This window comes from Lutra lutra, chromosome 17 (genome assembly GCF_902655055.1).
Source record: "Lutra lutra chromosome 17, mLutLut1.2, whole genome shotgun sequence".
Taxonomy (NCBI): domain Eukaryota; kingdom Metazoa; phylum Chordata; class Mammalia; order Carnivora; family Mustelidae; genus Lutra; species Lutra lutra.
The window spans coordinates 32,479,501-32,502,216 of NC_062294.1; the positions used below are offsets into that span (position 1 = coordinate 32,479,501).

Consider the following 22,716-nt stretch of genomic DNA (forward strand, 5'->3'; position numbering starts at 1 on the left):
TGTCATTACTATGTTCATGATCCAAAACCAAAGCCTTCTACCTTAAATGAATTTTAGGAGATTACCATCTCAGGATGCCAAAGCGAGCACGGTATGAGAAAGTAAACAAGGAATTGATCCAGCAGGCAATTCTGTGAAATTCAAACAATTCTGCTTAAAGAGATATTAAAGGAGATAGTGTGGTCTGTCCACCAAATGGCATTTACAAAAGTGTGCACAGCAGCCTCATTCAGAATAACCAAAAGCTGAAATAATCCATTCTAAGCAAATCTGTTCCTACAGCAGAGTACTACAGACTAATAAAAACGGAATAAACTACTGATGTGTACAACACAGAGACTGGGTTGAGTAAAAGAAACCAGACGAAGAATATCCATTATATATACACACAGCAGGATGACATTCAAAATGATAAAAGTAGATATGTGTCCCTACAATAGCCAAAATAAGTGTCCATGAACAGATGAATGGACAAAGATCTGTTACACACACACACACACACACACACACACACACAGGAATATTATTCAGCCATAAAAAAAGAATGAAATCCCCACGTGCAACAAAATGAACAGATCTAGACAGTATTACACTAAGTTAAGTTAGACAGGGAAAGAAGAATACTGTATGATTTCATTTATGTGCAGAATCTAAAAAAGCCAAATAAAACAAACAAGAAACAGAGTCTTAGATACAGAGAACAAACTGGCAGTAGCCAGGGGCAAGGGGAAGTGGGCAGACAAAATAGGTAAAGGGGATTAAGAGGTACAAACTTCCAGTTATTAAAAAAAAATCACAGAGATGTAATGTACAGCATAGAGAACAGAGTCAATAATACTGTAATAAATTTGTAGGGTGACAGATGGTAACTAGACCTATCATGGCAATCATTTTTTTGTAATGTATAAAAACACTGAATCATTATCTTGGACAACTCAAACTAATTTAATATTCTATATCAATTATAATTCAATAAAAAGTTATAAAGTAGGAGCTCATCCATCACTCCTGTTAATTTAATCAGAAAAACAAAAATCTCTTGGAGAATCTTGGGTTGAAAATCATGACAATAAACTAGTGAACAATAACAATCAAACCACAAGAAATGTCTGTGAATTTGAATAACCGATTAAATTGAGAAAAATGACTTAATTAATATACTGCTTAACATCATCAACCACGAGAGCATAATTCAGACCCAAATGAGAGTTTAATATCCACAGAGAAAGCTACTAGAGAAAATATAAGTTTACTTGGGTAAAATGAGGTATTATAAAACCAGATACCAACAGACTATACTTAACAACTACACAAAGATGTCTATGAGGCAGGATTGCTGATAAAAATAAATGCCTTCCTTACATTTTAGATTATTTTATACGAAAATTTGTTGGGAAAAAAGCTAGAAGGTCCCATCAGATGACATTGGGGTTACATACTTAGATTTAGTGCTTCAAATTAACCTTCTGGGCTCTGTCTCTTATGAGCAGGAGTCCTGGCTATACAGAAAACATGCAAGGTGATTCAGACTGACAATCGATCTCTGTGGAAGGCCATCTAGCATTCTCTGTCAGAATGTAAATACACATAGCCTTTGACCTCATAACTCTACTTCCAGGAAGTTACCTTTTAAAAAAATATCTTATGAATATTTGGTATGAATATGAGCAAAATACATCCCACCTAAGTAGTCAGATGAGTACAGATGGCATGGTGTTGAGAGAGAGAAACAATACATGCAAAGACAGAATTAGTATCCAAAATGATCTGAAAATGTTGGAAGACTGGATAGCTCTGATGACATAAAATTTCACAGAGACAAAGGCAAAGTCCAGCTGAGACCCTCCAAATCAACTGTACAAGCACAGCTCAGAAGCAGACATATGCAAGAACAAAACTGGGGATTTAAGTCAAGAATAAGTACAGTATCTATTAATTTATTGATTTATAAATGCAAACATTTCTCCATAATGCAAGCACGGCATTACCATGGTCTCTGGGAATACAATTCAGACTGTGACAGGGCTATCCCCAAAATTTTTTGGTCAAGTTTTTTTTGTCATTACCAACCATTGGCCCACACGTCAATTATAGTATTCCACTTCCCTCTAGATGCGCAACTGTTAAAGAACATCTCCAACAAACCAGGTCTTATTCAGAATATCTGGAAATCATGCCACAGGAAAATGGCTAAAAGGACTCAAACTTTTTAGGATGGAGAACAGAAGATGAAGGTTCCAAAGACACTCAGCTTTTAATATCTAAGGGTTGTTGTAAGGAAGAAGAACTGGATTTGTCCCATCTTAATCACCAGCTCCAAACTAGAATCGATGCATGAAGTTGTAGGAAAGTAGATCTAAGCACACATCATACAAGGAGTGGCTTTTTCACAATCAGATCCATCTAAAAAGAAATATTCTGATTTCCTTTAGGCGACAGTGACTCTTCTATCAAATGAATACACAGTTCTCTAAGAAGATATGGATAGTAAGACAGGAAGCTATCTTTTAGCTGCACTGGAACACATGTAAACCAATACATATACATGAAGGTATTCACTGAAGCCCTGTTTGTAAGAGCAAAAGATTGAAAACAACCTAAATGCCCATCCATAGGGAGCTGGTTAAAAAAACATGGTATATTCATAAAATGAAACACAACGCATAATTTAAACAAAAGATTAAGTATGCAATTCATAAACTGAATGAAATGAGGCCTAAGATCTATTATTGTTAACTTACAACAACAGGTACAACTTCCACTTCTGGAAAGATGACTAGACATACCTTTTCCTATTCCTCCTCGTAAGTACAACTAAACATTCTGGACATAACATGCAAAACAAAAATTAGAAGACCCTGGAAGGTGGAGAGGAGAAGGCAGATGAGGTGGGAAGCTCCAGACCTAAGGAACAACACGGTGGAAAATTCCCTGGATTTTCTTCTTGCCTCATGTATCTCTCTTAGAGCTGAAGAAGCCAGTAAACTGGAAATGTCAATGAGTACAGACAGAAGAAAGCCCCAACAAGTCACCTCTCTCTAGCCAAAGGATGAGAAAAGAGGAAACCCAGTAATACAGAAAAATATTAGATAATAATCATTTAACATCAGCCAAACACCACAGAAAAAAACGGTGGCCCCACCCACTCCAACAAAGGCCAAATGGGGAGCCTAGACTTCCTCTCATGTAAGGATGTCAGAGAAAGCCAAGTCTGGAGCCACCACCTGAAAACCAAGTACTCCCACCTCCTTGGTATCAGAGGAGAACACATGGAGAGCCCAGACTTCCATCTCTGTCCACCTGCTGAGGTGGGACCAGAGGAGGTCTAGTGGAGAGTCAGAACTTTGACCACAGCCCAGCAGCGATGAGGCCATACTCATCACTGTCACTGGAGACCAACACTCTACCAAGCAGGAACGAGGAATTTCCGTCTCAGGTATCAACAGAGGCCAAGGGAGGCAAAGCTTCTGCTTCCACCTGGCAGTAACAAGGTAGCATGTACCCCCCTCTTCCCTGGCCAGAGCAGTGTCAAAGAAAGCTGACTAAAAGTTGGCTCTAGATCTAGAGGATCTAAAGTCTCAAAACGTAATACTCAACTGTCCAGGTTTCAAACAAAAATCATGCATTATGCTGAGAACCAGAAGATCCCAAGAAGAATTTTTTTTAAGATTGTATTTATTTATTTGACAGAGAGAGAGAGAGCCAGTGAGCACAAGCAGGGGAAATGGCAGAGGGAGAAGGAGAAGCAGGATCCCTGCTGAGCAAGGAGCTGATGCAGCACTTGATCCCAGGACCCCAGGATCATGACCTGAGCCAAAGGCAGATGCTCAACCAACTGAGCCACCCAGGCATCCTTCAAGAAGAATTTGAAAAGACAGCTAATAAATGCCAACACTGAGATGACAGAAAGTTAGAATTATCTGACAAGGATTTTAAACAGCCATAATAAAAATGCTTTCAATAAGCAATTACAAACACCCTCAGGAAAAAAAAATGATAGAACAGAAACCTCAACAAAGAAACAGAAAGTCTCAGCAAAGAAACGGAAAATACAAAGAAGAGTGAAATGGAAATCTTAGAACCGAAAAAAACAACAACCCAGATACAAAGTTTGGTGGATGAGCTCAATAACAAAATGGAGGAAACACAGGAAATCATGAGTGAACCTGAAGATAGAACAATACAAATTACCCAGTATGAACAACACAGAGAAAATAAACTTTAAAAAGAAAGAAAGAAAGGAAGGAAGGAGACTCAGGTCCCTGTAGGACTGCACAAAAGATCTAATATTTATTTCATCAGAAACTTAAAAGGAGAAGAGAAAGAGGGGGCAGGCCTGAAAAAGTACTCAAAGAAAGGCAGATTGAAACTGACCAAATGTGGCAAGAGACATAAACTTACCAATCCAAGAAGCTGAGCAAGCACCAAACAGGATAAACCCAAAGAAATTCTATGCCAAGACACATCATAATTAAACTTAAGAAAGCTAAAGGCAAGGAGAAGCTCCTGAAAGCAGCCAGAGAAAAACAAAACGTATAGGAGGAAAAAAAAAAAAAAAAAAAAAAAAGGGCAATTCAAATGAGAGCAGATTCTCACCAGAAACCAGAGAGGCCCAAAGGAAGTAGCACAATATTTTTCAGGTGCTGAGAGAAAAGAATTCTTGACACAGAATCTTATAATCAGTGAAAATATCCTTCAGGAACGAAGGAGAAAGCAAGATATTCTCAGTTGAGGGGCAACTAAAATAATTTGTCACCAGCAGATCTAAAGGAAGTTCTTAAAAGAAAAAAATGATCAAAAACAGGCCTATACAAATATACCCAACTGATTTTTGACAAAGATACAAAAGCAATTCAGTGGAAGAAAAGTCTTTTTCAACAACTGGTGGTGGGACAATTAGACATTAAAAAGAAAAAAAAAAAAAGAAAAATACCTGTACATAAAAAATTAACTCAAAATGAACCACGGGGTTAAATGTAAAATTAAAAACTATACAGTTTATCTTAAAAAAAAATAGAAATATGGGGCACCTGGGTGGCTCAGCGGGTTAAGCCTCTGCCTTTGGCTCAGGTCATGATCTCAGGGTCCTGGGATCGAGCCCTGCATCGGGCTCTCTGCTCAGCAGGGAGCCTGCTTCCCCCTCTCTCTCTGCCTACTGCTCTGCCTACTTGTGATCTTTCTCTCTCTGTTGAATAAATAAATAAAATCTTTAAAAAAAAATAGAAAGAACTAGAATTCTAGTGAAGAAATCAGAATTCTCATATATTGCTGGTGGGAACATAAAATGTGCAGCCACTTTGGAAAACAGCCTGGCAGTTCTACTAACGATTAAATATACAGCTACCATATGACCTAGCAATTTCATTCCTAGGCATAGACCCAAGAGAACTGAAAAGCATGTCTGCACAAAAACTTGTAACATGAACGTTCATAGCAACATTTTTCAATAGCCAAAAACCAGAAATACAAATGGCCACCAACTGACGAATGGGTAAATAAAATACAGAGGACCGTTGAACACCAGGAGGGTTTGGGGCACTGATTCCCGTGCAGCTGAAAATCTGCATATAACTTTTGACTCCCCCAAAACTCTACTAATAGCCTACTGTTGAGAAACCTTACTGATAACATAAATAGTCAATGTTAACAATGTGACCCATTTTGTATGTTTTATGTATCATATGCTTTATTGTTACAAGGAAATTAAGTTAGAGAAAGGAAAATATTATTAAGAAAATAAGGAAGAGAAAAAATAAATACATTTACACTACTGTACTATAAAAAAATCCATGGACCCACACAGTTCAAACCCATGTTGTTCAAGAGTCAACTGTGCACTATATAATGGAATATTGTGCACCCATCAGAAGGGCTCAAGTACTCATTCTACAGCATGGGTGAACGTTGAAAAGATTATGCTTAAGTGAAAGGGACCAGACAAAAAAGGCCATAATTTTTATTCTGTTTACATGAAATGTCCATATAGCAGCATACGGTCCATATGTCCATAGGCAAATCACAGTGACAGAGAACAACACATCGGTGTTTGCCAGACACTGAGTATGAGTACAGAGTTTCCATTTGGGCTGATGAAGTTCTGGAACTAGACAGCAGTGACGGCTGCACAATACTCTGAATGTTCTTAATGTCACAGAATTGTACATTTTAAAGGGGTGACTATTCTGTTGTGTGAATTTTATTTTGATTTTTAATAAAACTCAGGAGAAAATCAGGGGCAAATCCCATAAGTTAAGGGCTCAGTCCGAAAGACTGTTCTCATTGTGACACCAGTCACCAGTTTGTCTGAGGTACTACTGACTGACTAGCTCTAAATCGGTGTTCCCAGGAACCCTTCGATGGGTTCCATAATTTGCCAGAATGGTTCACAGAACTAAGGGCAACACTTACATTTACCATTTTATTATAAAGGATGTAATAAATCATACAGATTAACAATAAGATAAAGAGAGACTTAGGGCAAGGTGTAGGGAAGGGGCACAGAGCTTCTATGTCCTCTCCAGAAGCAAAACCCTCCCGGCATCTCCAGGTTTTGAGCACCCTGAAAGCTCTACAAACCTTTTACTTTAGGGATTTTTATGGAGACTCTCTCAGGTGGGCATGATCAATTATTGACTCCATTTCCAGCCCCTCCCTCCACTCTCCTCTCCAGAGGATAGGGACTGGAGCTCAAAATTCAAATTTCTAATCATGGCTTGGTCTTTCCAATGACCAGCACCGCCCCCATGCAGAAGCCCTCCAAGAGTCATCTCCAGTAGAACAGAAGACACTCCTGTAACCCATGAAAATCCAAGGGATTTAAGAGCTCTGTGTCAGGAATCCAGGTCAAAGACTAAATATTAGCAAGAATTAAGCATACATATAAAATATATTTAATATATAGTTATATTAACATACATTAAATAATACATATAAACTTATATATTAAATAATATACTTATGAAACATATATATGAAATTACATACTACCACAGAATGAAATAGTTCTCAGTAATAAAAAAGACACATGAATGTGTCACAATGAACTATACTGAGTAAAATAAGTCAGACAAAAAAAGAGTACCTCCTGAGTTACTGCGCATATGTACAATTCCAAAAAATGTGAATAAATGTATATTGATACAAAGAGGATTGACGAGTGGATTTGGAGGCGGGGGGGGGGCAGGCAGAAGTGGGAGGAAATAATCCCAAAGGGCATCCTTATGGGTGACAGATAAGCCATCTTGATTGTGAATTTAAGAAACAAAGCAAATGAGCAAAGGGAGAAGAAAGAAAGAAAGAAAGAGAGAAAGAGAAAAGAGAAAAAGAAAGAAACGGGAGGAGGAAGGGAGAAAGGGAGGGAGGGAGGGAGGCAGGAAGGGAGGGAGGGAGGCAGAAAGAAAGAAAAGAAAAGAAAAGAAAAGAAAAGAAAAGAAAAGAAAAGAAAAGAAAAGAAAAGAAAAGAAAAGAAAGAAGCAAACCAGGAAACAGACTCTTAGCTGGAAGTGCAGAGAACAAACTGATGGTTACCACAGCAGAGGTTGGGGGGGGGGGGGGATAGGTGAAACAGGTGAAGGGGATTAAGGACTGCACTTGTGATGAGCACCAGGTGATGTATGGAAGTGTTGAATCACTAAGTTGTACACCTGAAACTACTAGATACTACAGAGTACATTAACTGGAATTTAAATAAAAACTTACACATATAAATAAAATCTTTAAAAAAAAAAAAAATAAGCAGCTGCCTTCGGCTCAGGTCATGATCCCAGCATCCTGGGATCGAGTCCCACATCGGGCTCCTTGCTTGGCGGGGAGCCTGCTTCTCCCTCTGCCTCTGCCTGCCATTCCGTCTGCCTGTGCTCGCTCGCTCTCCTCTCTCTCTGACAAATAAATAAAATCTTAAAAAAAAAAAAAAAAACTTACACACACACACACGAAAAAAAGAAGACAGACATAGAAAGAAAGTAGGTAGTTAGGGGTCAGTGTTGGGAGGGAAAGATCTCACATACCCCTTTTAAAATTCTGTGCGAATGTGCACGCACTGCATAATGTAAAAAGCCAAATTAGCATTACATTCCCAACCTCCAACACTAAAAAAAGAAGACACAGGCTGGACTAGAAAAAGCAGAAATGTGTAATTTAGGGGTAGCACTAAATGATCTGTTCCAGCACAACAGCTTTAAGAATGTGAACACATCAAACTAACTATGTTAGGGTTTCTAATATTTGAAGCAGAAATGAAGAGAGAAAAATATTTTAGAAGAGACTGAAGATTCCTGCACCTTGCAGTCAAAGGTATTCCTCAGAAGCCCACTGTAAGAAGCAACTGATGGAGATGAATTCTCTCCTAATCTTATACCAGCTGCTGAACTGCTTCAAAACAGCTTTAAATGCCGGGAATATTAATTTTGTCCTACAAATGAAGGTAATTGGGCAAGAAAAAGAAACTAAGGAACTAAAGGAGACACTACGACTCTCTTTTTCTCTCCAAAAAGGGTGTTAATGATGATATGAAATACAGACGAAGACCCATTCAAAGCAACTAATTTTCATTTAGACAACTTTACTTTTTAAGTCTATTTGCAAGCTTTATTTTGTTGGCAAAAAGTATAATTTGTGTATTACATTATAAAAGCTGGTATCATTCTTAATTATCTTCTATTCAAGGTTTATGAAATCAAGCTTTAAAAGGAGAAGAAAAAGCATTATTTTCCTTTCTTGTCACTGCTCTGAGAGCCAATAATAATGACAATGAGAGCCACTGATCTAGAAGATCAAAGTGTGCCTGACAGGTGATTCCCAAGAGATTCATGTAACTAATTTTTATTATTTCAATCCTACATCACTATTTAAATAAAACAGAATTGTAAATGTTTTTGAAGATCAATAGTATTAAAGAATCCCTTTGTCAGGTCATATATAATTCCATCACAGGAGAAATAGAAATGGTAGCTCTTCCTTTCATTTTCTTGTTAAGTGCTAGTGTAGAACCCAAGATCATTTACATTTCAAACCAAACTGAGACATGGAAAAAATATACAGAAAGTAATACATCTCTAGAGTTTGGGGGGTGGGGGAGGAGGCGTTTCAAATCTTTATTCTACTGCAGACTAAGAAAAACCAATTATACAAAAGCCAACTTCATATTTCAGGTATCTTTTTCTTTCTTAAATTATTATACTAAACTAGAGTTCTCCCTAGTCTCCCAATTTATTCAATGTAAGGAATTACATTCACTTATAAAATGCAAAATTCAAAGAAGGTAAATAAAAAGGATGGTTACACTAATAAGATTTTGAGTTTTCAAAAGCACCCTTTGGAAACTTTTTGTGTAGTTGCAAGTTTTTACTTCAATTCCCGTTAGTTAATATACAGTATAATATTGGTTTCAGGTGTAGAATTTAGTAATTTGCCACTTTGGAACAAGCAGTGCTCATCACAAGTGCCCTCCTTAATCCCCACCACCCATCTAGCCCATCCCCTTGCCCACCTCGCCTCCAGTATCTCTCAGTTTGCTCTCTACAGTTAAGAGTCTGTTTTACGAAACGCACAAACATATCTGATTTGGTCAAACAATTTAAATTACATTTATCCATGTGATTTTGGAGAAACAACATTAGCACAGAACTGGCTACCCCTGTAAGAACACTTTAGTATGAAAGAAACTTTAGTTTACAAGGGATTCTCCCTAGCTACCCAGCAAGTCAACATTACAGAAGTACCATAATTCACAGAATTTGCTTAGGACAGGATTTCTCAGTCTCATCAACACCACCATTTTGGACCAGATCATGTTCTGCTGTGGGGGCCGCTCTACTGCCTTGTAGCAGCATCTCTTGTCTCCAACCACCAGATTCAAGTAGTACTCCCACCCCACATGTGATGGTCAAAAATGTCTCCAGACATTGTAATACATTCCCTGGGATCAAAATCACCCAAGGTTGAGAACTGCTTGGCTTAGAAATGGAATGACCTTCTTATAAACATTTTGTACCAAAGCTTAAAAACAATTACAAAAAAAAAAAAAAAAAAAAAAAAAAAAACCTCTAAAAATTCAATATAGTGTGAAACAATACTGTATTTCAAATAATCAGAACCTTAAATGGCTGGTGGGTATTATGAAGCAGAGCACTTGTGATGAGCACAGGGTGTTGTATGGACACAATGAATCACTCAATTCTACACCTGAAACTAACAGTACACTGCATGTTAACTACCTGGCATCTAAATAAAAACTTGAAAATAAGGGGGGGAAACTGCAAAATAAAATCCATCATACCTCCCCAGAGAAATCCCCTTTTTTCCTGAATACATGTTCTCCACATTCCAAAACATATATTTAAAAATAAAGCTGTAATAATGGAGTAAACTTACACCAGACCTCTTCCCCTGAAATAATAAATTTAAACTTCGACAAATTACATAAAAACAACTATCTGCAGACAATGGAGATTGAAGAAGAAAAAAGAAAAGAAAACCCAACAGGCAGATTATGAAGAAGACCCAAGGTTTTTAAAAAGGGCACAACACAAGGATATAATCCAAAATTGCTCAACATACTTTAAAAAAAAAAAGGAAAAGAAAAGAAAATTGTGACCTATTCTCAAAAGAAAAAACCACAATGGATACCAATCCATAGACTATTTTGATTTTGGAATTGGCAGAGAAGAAGAATTTTAAAGGAACTATTATAACTACGTTTAATGAGGAAAAAGAAAATATGCTCACACTGAAGAAGACAGCAATATCTCACCAGAGGAAAAAACTATTTAAAGAAACAAATGAGAAAGAACAAGATGGATGTCTTAAAAATACTTCTAAAAACTTAAAAGGCAATATCTGAAAAAATAATTCATTGGATGAATGAATTATACCCCTAAAAACACAATGTGGACAAGAGAAGGGGAAGTCAGTAAAAAGATAGAACAGTAGAAATTATGTGAAGAACATATATATGTTAAGTATGAAAAAACTAGCAGAGCCTCAAGGACTGCAGGCTCTATACCAAAAATTGGATACATTCTAAGATGTATCCATCTGAAGCCACAGAAAGAGGGAAGATTGAAAGGGACAAAGAAAGCATTTGAAAAAAATGATGGTCAGAATGTTTCCTACTTTGTTAAAAGATATAAATTTACAAATCCAAGAAGTTTATTAAACTCCAAACAGATAAATATGAAGAAAACTATGCGAGGGACATCCTGGTTAAGCTGCTGTAAGCCAAATACAAGGAGAAATCATCAAAGTTCTAAGATAAAAACAACATACTGCATTACATACAGAGGGATAATAGTTTAAATGACAGCTGATGTTCACCAGAAACTATGGAGGTTAGAAAATGCTAGAAAACTACTGGAAAACAGAACAAAAAGAAAAATATTAAACCAGAATTATATATACACTCAAAATATCCTTCAAATATGAAGGTACAAGAGATACATTTTCAGATACAGGAAAATTAGGAGAAATTCATTTCTAGAAGAACTGTATCTCAGTACATAACAAAAGAAGTCCTTCAGGATGAAGGAAAATGTTAATGTGGATAATGTGGATCTTTCAATTTCTTTAAAATATATATGATTTCAGCAAAAAATACATTTTCTTGTGGGTTTTTAATGTATATAGATGTGACATACCTGACAATAGCATAAAGGATGGGGAACAGATAAAGACTTACATGGTAGTAAGGCATCTACATTTTACATAAAGTTGTATAATATTAACCCTAACTACACTAAAATATTAAGAATATATATTGTAGGGGCGCCTGGGTGGCTCAGTGGGTTAAGCCGCTGCCTTCGGCTCAGGTCATGATCCCAGGTCCTGGGTTCGAGCCCCACATCGGGCTTTCTGCTCAGCAGGGAGCCTGCTTCCTCCTCTCTCTCTGCCTGCCTCTCTGCTTACTTGTGATTTCTCTCTGTCAAATAAATAAATAAAAATCTTTAAAAAAAAAAAGAATATATATTGTAATCCTTAGAGAATGCACTAAAAGCAACAGGACAATGATATGCAGTTAAAAAGCCAATAGATTAACAAAGAATTCTTAAAATTTTTCAAACAATCTGCAAAAAAGGCCAAAAAAAGTATAAGAGGAAAGAAAAAGAGAGACAAATAAAAAATAGATAATAAAAGTAGAGTTCTAGGGGTGCCTGGGTGGCACAGTGGGTTAAAGCCTCTGCCTTCAACTCAGGTCATGATCCCAGGGTCCTGGCATCGAGCCCCGCATCGGGCTCTCTGCTCATCGGGGAGCCTGCTTCCTCCTCTCTCTCTGCCTGCCTGCCACTTGTAAATAAATAAATAAATAAATAAATAAATAAATAAATCTTTTAAAGAAAAATCATAATAAAATAAAATAAAATTATAGTTCTAAACCCAATAATACCAATAATTACACTAAATGTTAATAGATTACACAACAACAATGAAAAGACAAAGATCATCCGAATAGATGTTTTAAACTAAATGCTGTCTAAAAAAAAAAATGGGAAATGAATGTGAAAATGAAATGAGGAAAGGGAGAGAAAACATCTCAATCTAACAACACAGTGGAGGTAAAGCAGAAAATTAGAACAAATAGAAAACAATTAGGCAGTAAAAATAAATCCCATTATCAGTAATGATAAATATTAATAGATTAAATCTTCAGTTAAAGTACAAAAATTGGCAAACTAGATTTAAGAAAAACAGATATCCCACTACATGATGTTTAAGGGACATACCTAAAACATAAGTAGTTAAAAAGAGAAATACCTGGAAAATACTAACCAAGAGAAAAATCTATCTACGCCATACAAAATAGAATTTAAGGCAAAAAGAATTACTAGCAATGAAGATACTGCCTCTCTCTTCTTCTCCCTCTTATTCTCTCTATATATAGACAGACTATATTAACAAGAAATAGTTCAAATTACCTGGAAGATATAACAATTCCAAACTCTAGGTACTTAAAAATTCTAAACTTGTATGCAGCAAATAACTATTTCAAAATTAAACACTTATAAAATTAAGAAGAAATTAACAAATCCATCATTGTGTTAGGAAGTTTTGACACACCTTGTTCAGTAACTGATAGATCTAGCAATTTAAAACTCAATAATGATACATAAAATTTGAATAGCATAATAAATTAGTTTGATCTAAGGGACATATAAAATATGCATGCAATGCATGCAAGCTACAGTTGGAGCAAACATGTTCTTTTCAAGTCCACACAGAACATCTCTGTAAACTGATCATGTACTAGGCCATAAAGTTAGCCCAACAAATGTCAAAGGACTGGTATCATATTCTTTTACCATAGAACAATTGAATTTAAAAAATTAATAATTACCCAAAAAAGTCACCTAAAAACTTAAAATCATATTTTAAAATAGCTCATGGGTTACATTTAAAAAAATAAAAATGCTTCAAATTTAATAACAAGAAAACTAAATAATAAATTTTGTGGAATGTAGGTAGATGAATACCTAAAATCAATAGCCTGAGACGCTTTACACTAGAAAAACTAAAAATTAATAAACTGTTAAAGTAGTCAGAAAGAAAAATGAAAAAACCAAAGGAAAAAATAATAAAAAAAATTACTAAAATAGAAAACAAATGTCTAGAAAGGATTAAGAAAGCCAAAAATATAAGGTATTTTGCTTTGTTTTGTTTTTTTAATAAATGAAAGCAAGAAACCTCTAGTAAAACTCCTGGAAGAAAAGAGAGAGACATAAACAACTGTTCAAATGAAAAGAAGGACACAACCGCAGATGCTGCTGAGATTTAACAGAAAATAAGAGATTTTAAGAATGTTGTGCCAAAAACTTTAAAAACAAAGATTAAATGGAAAAATTCATTAAAAAATAACACTTCCACAAAAGACCTTTGAATAGCCAAAGCAATCCTAAGAAAGAAGAGCAAAGGCAGAAGCATTTTATTTCCTGACTGTAAACTATACTGCAAAATCTGGTATTGGCATAAAATCAACACATAGACCAATGGAACAAAAAATGAGAGCCCAGAAATAAATTCATGTTATACTGTCAATTAATATTTGCCAAGGAGCCTAGAATACTCAATGAGGGAAAGGGTAGTCTCTTCAATAAGTGGTAATGGGGAAACTGGAAAACCACACACTTAAGAATGTAACTGCATCCCTATCCCACAGCCCTTACAAAAGTGAACTTGAAATAAATTAAAGACTTAAGTGTAAGACCTAAAACTGTAAAACTCCTAGAAGAAAACAAAGAGAAAAGCTCCTTGACATTGATCTTGGCAGTAATTTCCTGGACGGGACAAAGGAAACACAAACTACAAAAGCAAAAATAAATAAATGAGACTACACCAAACTATAAAGCTTCTGCACAGAAAAAAGGAAACAAATGATAAAAATAAAAAGGCAACCTACAGAATGGGATAAAATATTTGCAAATACTATAACTAGTAAGGGGTTAACCCAAAATATGTAACATTTTGTACAACTCAACAGCAAAAAAACTAAGGTCATAATTTTAAAGTGGGCAGAGGAATTGAACAGTTTTCAAAAGAATACATACAGATGGCCACGAGGTGATATGAAAAGGTGTTCAACATCAAAAATTATCAGGGAAATGCAAATTAAGAACCTAAGGAACCTGTGGAACACATTAAGCATAGCAATATGCACATTGTAGGAATCCCAAAAAAGAGAAAGACCGAGACAGAGAATATCTGAAGAAATACTGAGCGAAAACCCCAAATTTGATGAGAGGAATAAATATAAACCATCCAAGATGCTCCACAAACACCAAGTAAGATCACTTAAAGAGACTCCCACACCAACAAATTAGAATCAAACTTTCAAAAAACAGAATCTTAAAAGCAGCAAGAGAGAATTGACTTGGCATATACAAGGGATCCTCAATAAAGACATATACAGATTTCTCATCAAAAACTTTGGAGGCCATGGGGCACCTGGGTGGCTCAGTGGGTTAAGCCTCTGCCTTCAGCTCGGGTCATGATCTCAGGGTCCTGGGATCAAGCCCCACATCGGGCTCTCTGCTCAGTGAGGAGCCTGCTTCCCCACCCTCTCTCTGCCTACCTCTCTGCCTGCTTGTGATCTCTCTCTCTGTCAAATAAATAAAATCTTTAAAAAAAAAACTTTGGAGGCCAGTAGACAGTGGGTCAATGTATTCAAAGGGCTAAAAGAAAAATACTGTGAACCGAGAATCCTGTATCTGGCAAAACGATCGTTCAGAAGTGAGGGAGAAATTAAGATATTCCCAGATATACAAAAACAGAGTGGAACCTTGTTTCCACTAGACCTGTCCTACAAGAAATACTCAAGGGAGTCATGTAAGGTGAAATCAAAGGACATTAGATAGTAATCTTAAGACATATGAAGAAATAAAGATCTCAATAAAGGTAAATACACTGGCAATTATAAAAGCCAGTATTTTTGTAACAAGGGTTTGTAACACTACTTTTTGTTTTTTACATGTTTCAAGAGAGTCATCATTTTTTAAAAAACAATTAGCCTAAAAGCGAGTATTATTGTAACTTTGGCTGGTAACTCTACATTTTGTTTTCTACATAATTTAAGAAACCAATGCATTTATAAAACTTAACCAGTTTATGCTCTACAGTGTACAATGTATAAAGATGTAAGTTCATAACATCAATAACTGAAAGGGGTGGGGTAGAGCTGTAAAGAAGAAGAGGGTTTTTTTATGTTGTTGAAATTAAACTAGTACAAATTTAAATTAGAGCATTAAAAATTTATGATGTCAAACGTAATCTTGTGGTGAACACAAAGAAAATCACTATAATACATACAAAAATAAATGAAAAAGGAATAAATGAATAATGAATAAATGAATAAATCAACTAAACACAAAAGACAACAGTAATATAGGAAATAAGGGTGAAAAAAACTGGAAGGCATATAGAAAACAAATAGCAAAATGATGGAAGTAAGTTCCTCTTTATCAGTTATTACTTTAATTATGAATTGGTTAAACTCTCCAATCAAAAGACAGAATTTGAATGGATAAAAACACATGATCCAACCATATGTTATCTATAACTGACTCACTTTAGATCCAAAGACACAGAGAGATTAAAAGTGAAAGGACAGATACAGATATCCAAAGCAAATAGTAAGCAAAAGAGAGCAGTGATGGCTCTACTGATATCAGACAAAACAGACTTTAAGTGAAAAAAGATTTACAAGAGACAAAGAAGAACACCTACATGTTAATGAAAGGTTCAATGCAGCAAGAAGACACAATTATAAACATTTACATACCTAATAACAAATCAGCAAAATCTATGAAGTAAAAGCTGAGTGAATTGAAGGGAAAAACAGTTCTACAATAATAGTTGGAGACTTCAATCCCCCACTCTCAATAATGGATAGAACCAGACAGAAATAAGCAAACAAAAGAGTTAAACAACACAACAAACCAACTAGATAGAACAGACATACAAAAAACATTCTACCCAACACCAATATGCACATTCTTCTCAAGTTCACCTGGAACATTTTTCAGGATATACCATATGTTAGGCCACAAATTCTCAACAGACTTAAAAAGACAGATACCCTATGAAGTATCTTCTCAAGAGGATGAAATCATCAACAACAGAAGTAAAATTAGAAAACCCATAATTTATGGGAATTAAAAGTCATTTAAAAGTGACCAATGAAGCTTTGCGCAGTGGCAGTATCGTAGCCAATGAGGTTTATCCAAGGCACGATTATTGCTAATTGAAAAGTGACCAATGAATCAAAGAAATCACAAGGAAATTAGAAAATTCATAGAAATAAAAAAAAAACCCAACATACTAGAACTTAGGGGATGCAGTGAAAGCAGTATTAAGAGGGAAATTCACAGCTATAAATGCTTACATTGAAAAACAACAGAGATCTCAAATCAACAACCTAACTCTACAACTGGCTTTGTCAAGCTAGTTTACAAGATCTCTACAAAGCTAGCAGAAGGAAGGAAATAAAGATTAGATCAGAGATTAACAAAATACAAAATAAAAGAGAAAATCAATGAAATCAAAAGTTGGATTTTTAAAATCATCAACAAAATCGAGATAACTTTAGCTAGATGGACTAAGAGAAAAAGAGAGAAGACTCGAGTTACTAAAATGAGAAATAAAAGTAGGAATATTAGTACTGATTCTTTTTTTTTTAGTAGTACTGATTCTACCAAAATAAAAAGGATTATAAAGAGAGTACTATGAATAAAAAGTAAACCCAAAAAATGGGAGAAAATACTTGAAAATTACATATCTGGTAATGGATTAATATACAGAATATATAAGAATGCCTAAAAAAAAAAGAATGGTTAAAATGACATCAAAAAAAAGTAAAAAATGGGCAAAGGATTTGAACAGACATTATCTGCAAAGAAGATACACAAATGGCCAATAAATACATAAAAAGATGCTCAACATAACTAATCATTAAGAAAATGCAAATCAAAATTACAATGAGATACCACCTGCATACCAATTAAAATGGCCACTATCAGGAAAACAAAATAAATGTTGGCAAAGATGGGGAGAAACTCAAGAACTTGTGCATTTTTGGTGGGAATGCAAAATGGTTCAGGCACTGTGGAAAACCTTGTGGTACTTCCTTGAAAAACTAAAAATCTATTTACCATATAATCTAGCAATTCCACTTCTGGGTATATCCCCACAAGAATTGAAGACAGGATCTCAACGAGATATCTTTATACCCATGTTCAGAGCAACACTACCCTCAATAGCTACCACATGGGAGAAACTCAAGTATCCATCAAAAGGTAAACAGATTAATCAATGTGGCATTTACATATATACATATACACATTTACACATATACATATATACATATATAATGGACTATTATGTAGCATGAAAAGAAGGAAATTCTGACTCCTGTAACAACAGGGATGAACCTTGAGGACATCTACTAAGTGAAAAAAGCCAATCATAAAAAGGCAAATACTGCATGATTCTACTTATATGAGGTCCTCAGAATAGTCGAAATCATAGAGACAGAAAGTAGATTAAGTAGCTGTCAGACACTGAGGGTGGGGACGGGGAAGTTACTGTGGAATGGGGGTAGAGTTTCAGTCTTACAAGATGAAAACTGTTGCAGAGATGAATGATAGCTAAGGGCTACAAGACAAGATGAATGCGCTTAATGTCACTGAACTATCTTTGAAAATGGTTAAGATGGTAAATGTTACGTACATTAAAGAAAAAATGTTATGTGCATTTTATCACTAGGGAAAAAACATTTTAAATTTAAATACAGGCTATTTTTACAATTTGTTTTTTGAAATTTTTTAAACAGGTGCAGATGAGCAAGCTGGACCAAGCACTGTATGAATATGATGAAGTTAGACTGATATCAGAAATGTAAGGCTGATTTAATATTGGGAAATTAGATTAAAAAGAAAAGAAATACAAGACTATGTCAACAGACGAAGTCTGATAAACTTCAACATCCATTCATGATAAAATTCTTAGAAAACAGGGAACAGTAGGTAACCTCTCAAACCTGAAAAATGATGGCTACGACAATAAAATCCTAGGGCAAAGATCACACTTAAAAGTGAAATGCTGAAAGCACTCCCTTTGAGAGCAGGAGCAAGACCAAGACGGCTGATATGACCGCTTCTATCAGCATGTATTAGAAGGTTCTTAGAACTACGACAGTAAGATAAGAAACCTTATTTTAAAAATAAAAGATACAAGGATTAGGAGGAGGAGTTAAACTATTGGTATCTGCAGATGATAATGACTGGTTACTAAAAAAGTAATGAGGATAAATTGAGTATTTAATAAGATTTTAATAAGATTGTCTGCAACAAAACTCAGCAGACTAAAGTTAATAGAGATAACACATTCACTAGGATGGGTAGAACCAAAAACTCAGATAATGATAAACGCTGGCAAGGATGTGAAGAAGTTAGAACTCTTCCACAGGGCTGGAAAGAATGGAAAGTGGTGCAGCCCCTATGGAAAACGGTCTGACTGTTCCACAAATGAGTAAACACAGAGTTATCAAACGACCCAGCAATTCCACTCCCAGATATATGCCCAGAAACACGAAAGCATATATCCATACAAAAACTTGTACATGAAAGTGGTAGCAGCACCATATATAGCAAAAGATGGAAGGAATTCAAGTGTCCAGCAACAAATGGATACACAAAATGTGTTACATCCATATAATGGGAGCATAGAAAGGAATGAAGTACTGATACATGTTACAACATAGATGAAGCTTGAAACATTAGGCCAAGTGCAGGAGGCCAGTCACAAAAGACCACATGTTATATGATTCTATTTCTCTGAAATGTCCATAATAGATAAACATACAGAGACAGAAAATGGCTTAGTGGTCGGTTAGGACTAAAGAGGAGGAAGAGATAGTGGAGGGATAGCTAAAAGGTACAAGGTTTCTTTGTGAAGTGATGAGAATATTCTAGAACTGACTATACTGATAGCTCTGTAAATACACTAAAATAAACTGAATGGCACACCTTCAATGAAGGAATTATATGGTATGTGAATTAGATTTCAATACGACTTTTTTTAAAAAGTTGACTGCCAAAGAGGCAAAGAATCTATACTCAGAAAACTATAAAGTACTCATGAAAGAAATTGAGGAAGACACAAAGAAATGGAAAAATGTTCCATGCTCCTGGATTGGAAGAATAAATATTGTGAAAATGTCTATGCTACCTAAAGCAATCTACACATTTAATGCAATTCCTATCAAAGTACCATCCATTTTTTTCAAAGAAATGGAACAAATAATCCTAAAATTTATATGGAACCAGAAAAGACCTCGAATAGCCAAAGGAATATTGAAAAAGAAAGCCAAAGTTGGTGGCATCACAATTCCGGACTTCAAGCTCTATTACAAAGCTGTCATCATCAAGACAGCATGGTACTGGCACAAAAACAGACACATAGATCAATGGAACAGAATAGAAAGCCCAGAAATAGACCCTCAACTCTATGGTCAGCTAATCTTCAACAAAGCAGGAAAGAATTTCCAATGGAAAAAAGACAGCCTCTTCAATAAATGGTGTTGGGAAAATTGGACAGCCACATGCAGAAAAATGAAATTGGACCATTTCCTTACACCACACATGAAAATAGACTCAAAATGGATGAAGGATCTCAATGTGAGAAAGGAATCCATCAAAATCCTTGAGGAGAACACAGGCAGCAACCTCTTCGACCTCAGCCGCAGCAACATCTTCCTAGGAACATCGCCAAAGGCAAGGGAAACAAGGGCAAAAATGAACTATTGGGATTTCATCAAGATCAAAAGCTTTTGCACAGCAAAGGAAACAGTTAACAAAACCAAAAGACAACTGACAGAATGGGAGAAGATATTTGCAAACGACATATCAGATAAAGGGCTAGTGTCCAAAATCTATAAAGAACTTAGCAAACTCAACACCCAAAGAACAAATAATCCAATCAAGAAATAGGCAGAAGACATGAACAGACATTTCTGCAAAGAAGACATCCAGATGGCCAACAGACACATGAAAAAGTGCTCCATATCACTCGGCATCAGGGAAATACAAATCAAAACCACAATGAGATACCACCTCACACCAGTCAGAATGGCTAAAATTAACAAGACAGGAAATGACAGATGCTGGCGAGGATGCGGAGAAAGGGGAACCCTCCTACACTGTTGGTGGGAATGCAAGCTGGTGCAACCACTCTGGAAAACAGCATGGAGGTTCCTCATAAAGTTGAAAATAGAGCTACCTTATGAACCAGCAACTACACTACTGGGTATTTACCCTAAAGATACAAACGTAGTAATCCGAAGGGGCACGTGCACCCGAATGTTTATAGCAGCAATGTCTACAATAGCCAAACTATGGAAAGAACCTAGATGTCCATCCACAGATGAATGGATAAAGAAGATGTGGTATATATACACAATGGAATACTATGTAGCCATCAAAAGAAATTAAATCTTGCTATTTGCGATGATGTGGATGGAACTAGAGGGTATCATGCTTAGCGAAATAAGTCAATCGGAGAAAGACAACTATCATATGATCTCCCTGATATGAGGGAGAGGAGATGCAACATGGGGGGTTAAGGGGGTAGGAGAAGAATAAATGAAACAAGATGGGATTGGGAGGGAGACAAACCATAAGTGACTCTTAATCTCACAAAACAAACTGAGGGTTGCTGGGGGAGGGGTGTTGGGAGAAGGGGGGGTGGGGTTATGGACACTGGGGAGGGTTTGTGCTATGGTGAGTGCTGTGAAGTGTGTAAACCTGGCGATTCACAGACCTGTACCCCTGGAGATAAAAATATATGCTTATAAAAAATAAAAAATAAAAAATAAATTAATTTTAAAAAATAAATAAATAAAGTTGACTGTATTTCTATATCACAAAAAATTATTTATTAGAAAATATGGCTGTCTGGGTGATGGACACTGGGGAGGGTATGTGCTATGGTGAGGGCTGTGAATTGTGTAAGACTGATGGATCCCAGACCTGTACCCCTGAAACAAATAATATATTGTATATTAATTTAAAAAAGTGTTTTACTTTATAACATATCAGAATGTAAGAAATGGAGAAACGTATACAATTTTACTAAAAAGAGATTAAGTAAATGAAAGGTAATGCAATGTTCATGTATTAGAAACTTCAATATGATAAAGATTTCAGTTCTCCTCAAATGACTCTACAAGTTAACTCCAGTTCCAATCAACATCTCGATGGAACTCTCCTATAATATTTGAGAAGCCGATTGTTAAACTGAAAATGAAGAGGCCAAAACACTCACTATGAAAAAGAGCAAGAGGAGAAATGTACTTTTATAGCTAAATGGCTTCTTGTCAAGCTAGGATAATGAAGGCCTAGAGGTCTTAATGTAGGGAATGAGGAGAGCCCCGAAAGAGATCCATTTGTAGTACATGAAAACTGGGTCTATACGCAGCAAGCGTGCTAGATCAAACTGGGTATGTGTACCTCACATCCTACACAAAATCAAATCTAGGTGGACTCGTAGACTTAAATGTGTCTATTAACCTTTTAGAAGACAATGTGGAATAGCAGAAATATTCAGAAGAGCAATGAGGCAAGACTAGTGCTCACACAAGAACATGTTATAAAGAATCATTAAAAACAATGTGGTACTGAATGACACACGAGCAGACAGAATAGGAAGTCCAGAAATACATTATGGTATATGTAGGAATTGAGTATGGTAAAAGTGGCATCTCAAAGGAGTAGGAAAAGATGAAATTTCTTTTAATTTTATTTACTTATTTGAGAGAGAGAAGGAGAGAGAAAGCATGAGCAGGGAGAGGGAGAAGCAGACTCCCCACCAAGCAGGGAGCCCAACGCGGGGCTTGAACCCAGGACTCTGGGATCATGACCTGACCTGAAGACAGACACTTACCCAACTAAGACACCCAGGAGCCCCAGAAATAAACGTTTTAATCAAAGATGTTGGGACAACTGGGTAACTATCTGGGGGAGAAGGGACTAAATTGGCCCATAAATCACACTATATCACATGAAATAAAAATGGATCATAGAGAGAGAGAGAATAAAACCACAAGAGTACTGGAAGAAAACATGGGGAAATTACTTTATAACCTTGGAGTAACTCAAAATATACAGGCCATTAAATCTGATAATTCAACTATGTAAAAATTTTGAAATTCTGCATGGTAAAAACACCTAAAGCCAA

At 35.9% G+C, this 22,716-nt stretch overlaps 1 protein-coding gene and 1 pseudogene across 12 annotated transcripts in view; one reads left to right on the forward strand and one right to left on the reverse strand.

Moving 5' to 3' along the window:
• Positions 1 to 22,716, reverse strand: part of CYLD (CYLD lysine 63 deubiquitinase) — a 69,985-nt gene that overhangs the window by 32,566 nt on the left and 14,703 nt on the right. The window lies entirely within an intron of this gene.
• LOC125090094 (uncharacterized) lies at positions 16,666 to 16,784 on the forward strand (annotated as a pseudogene).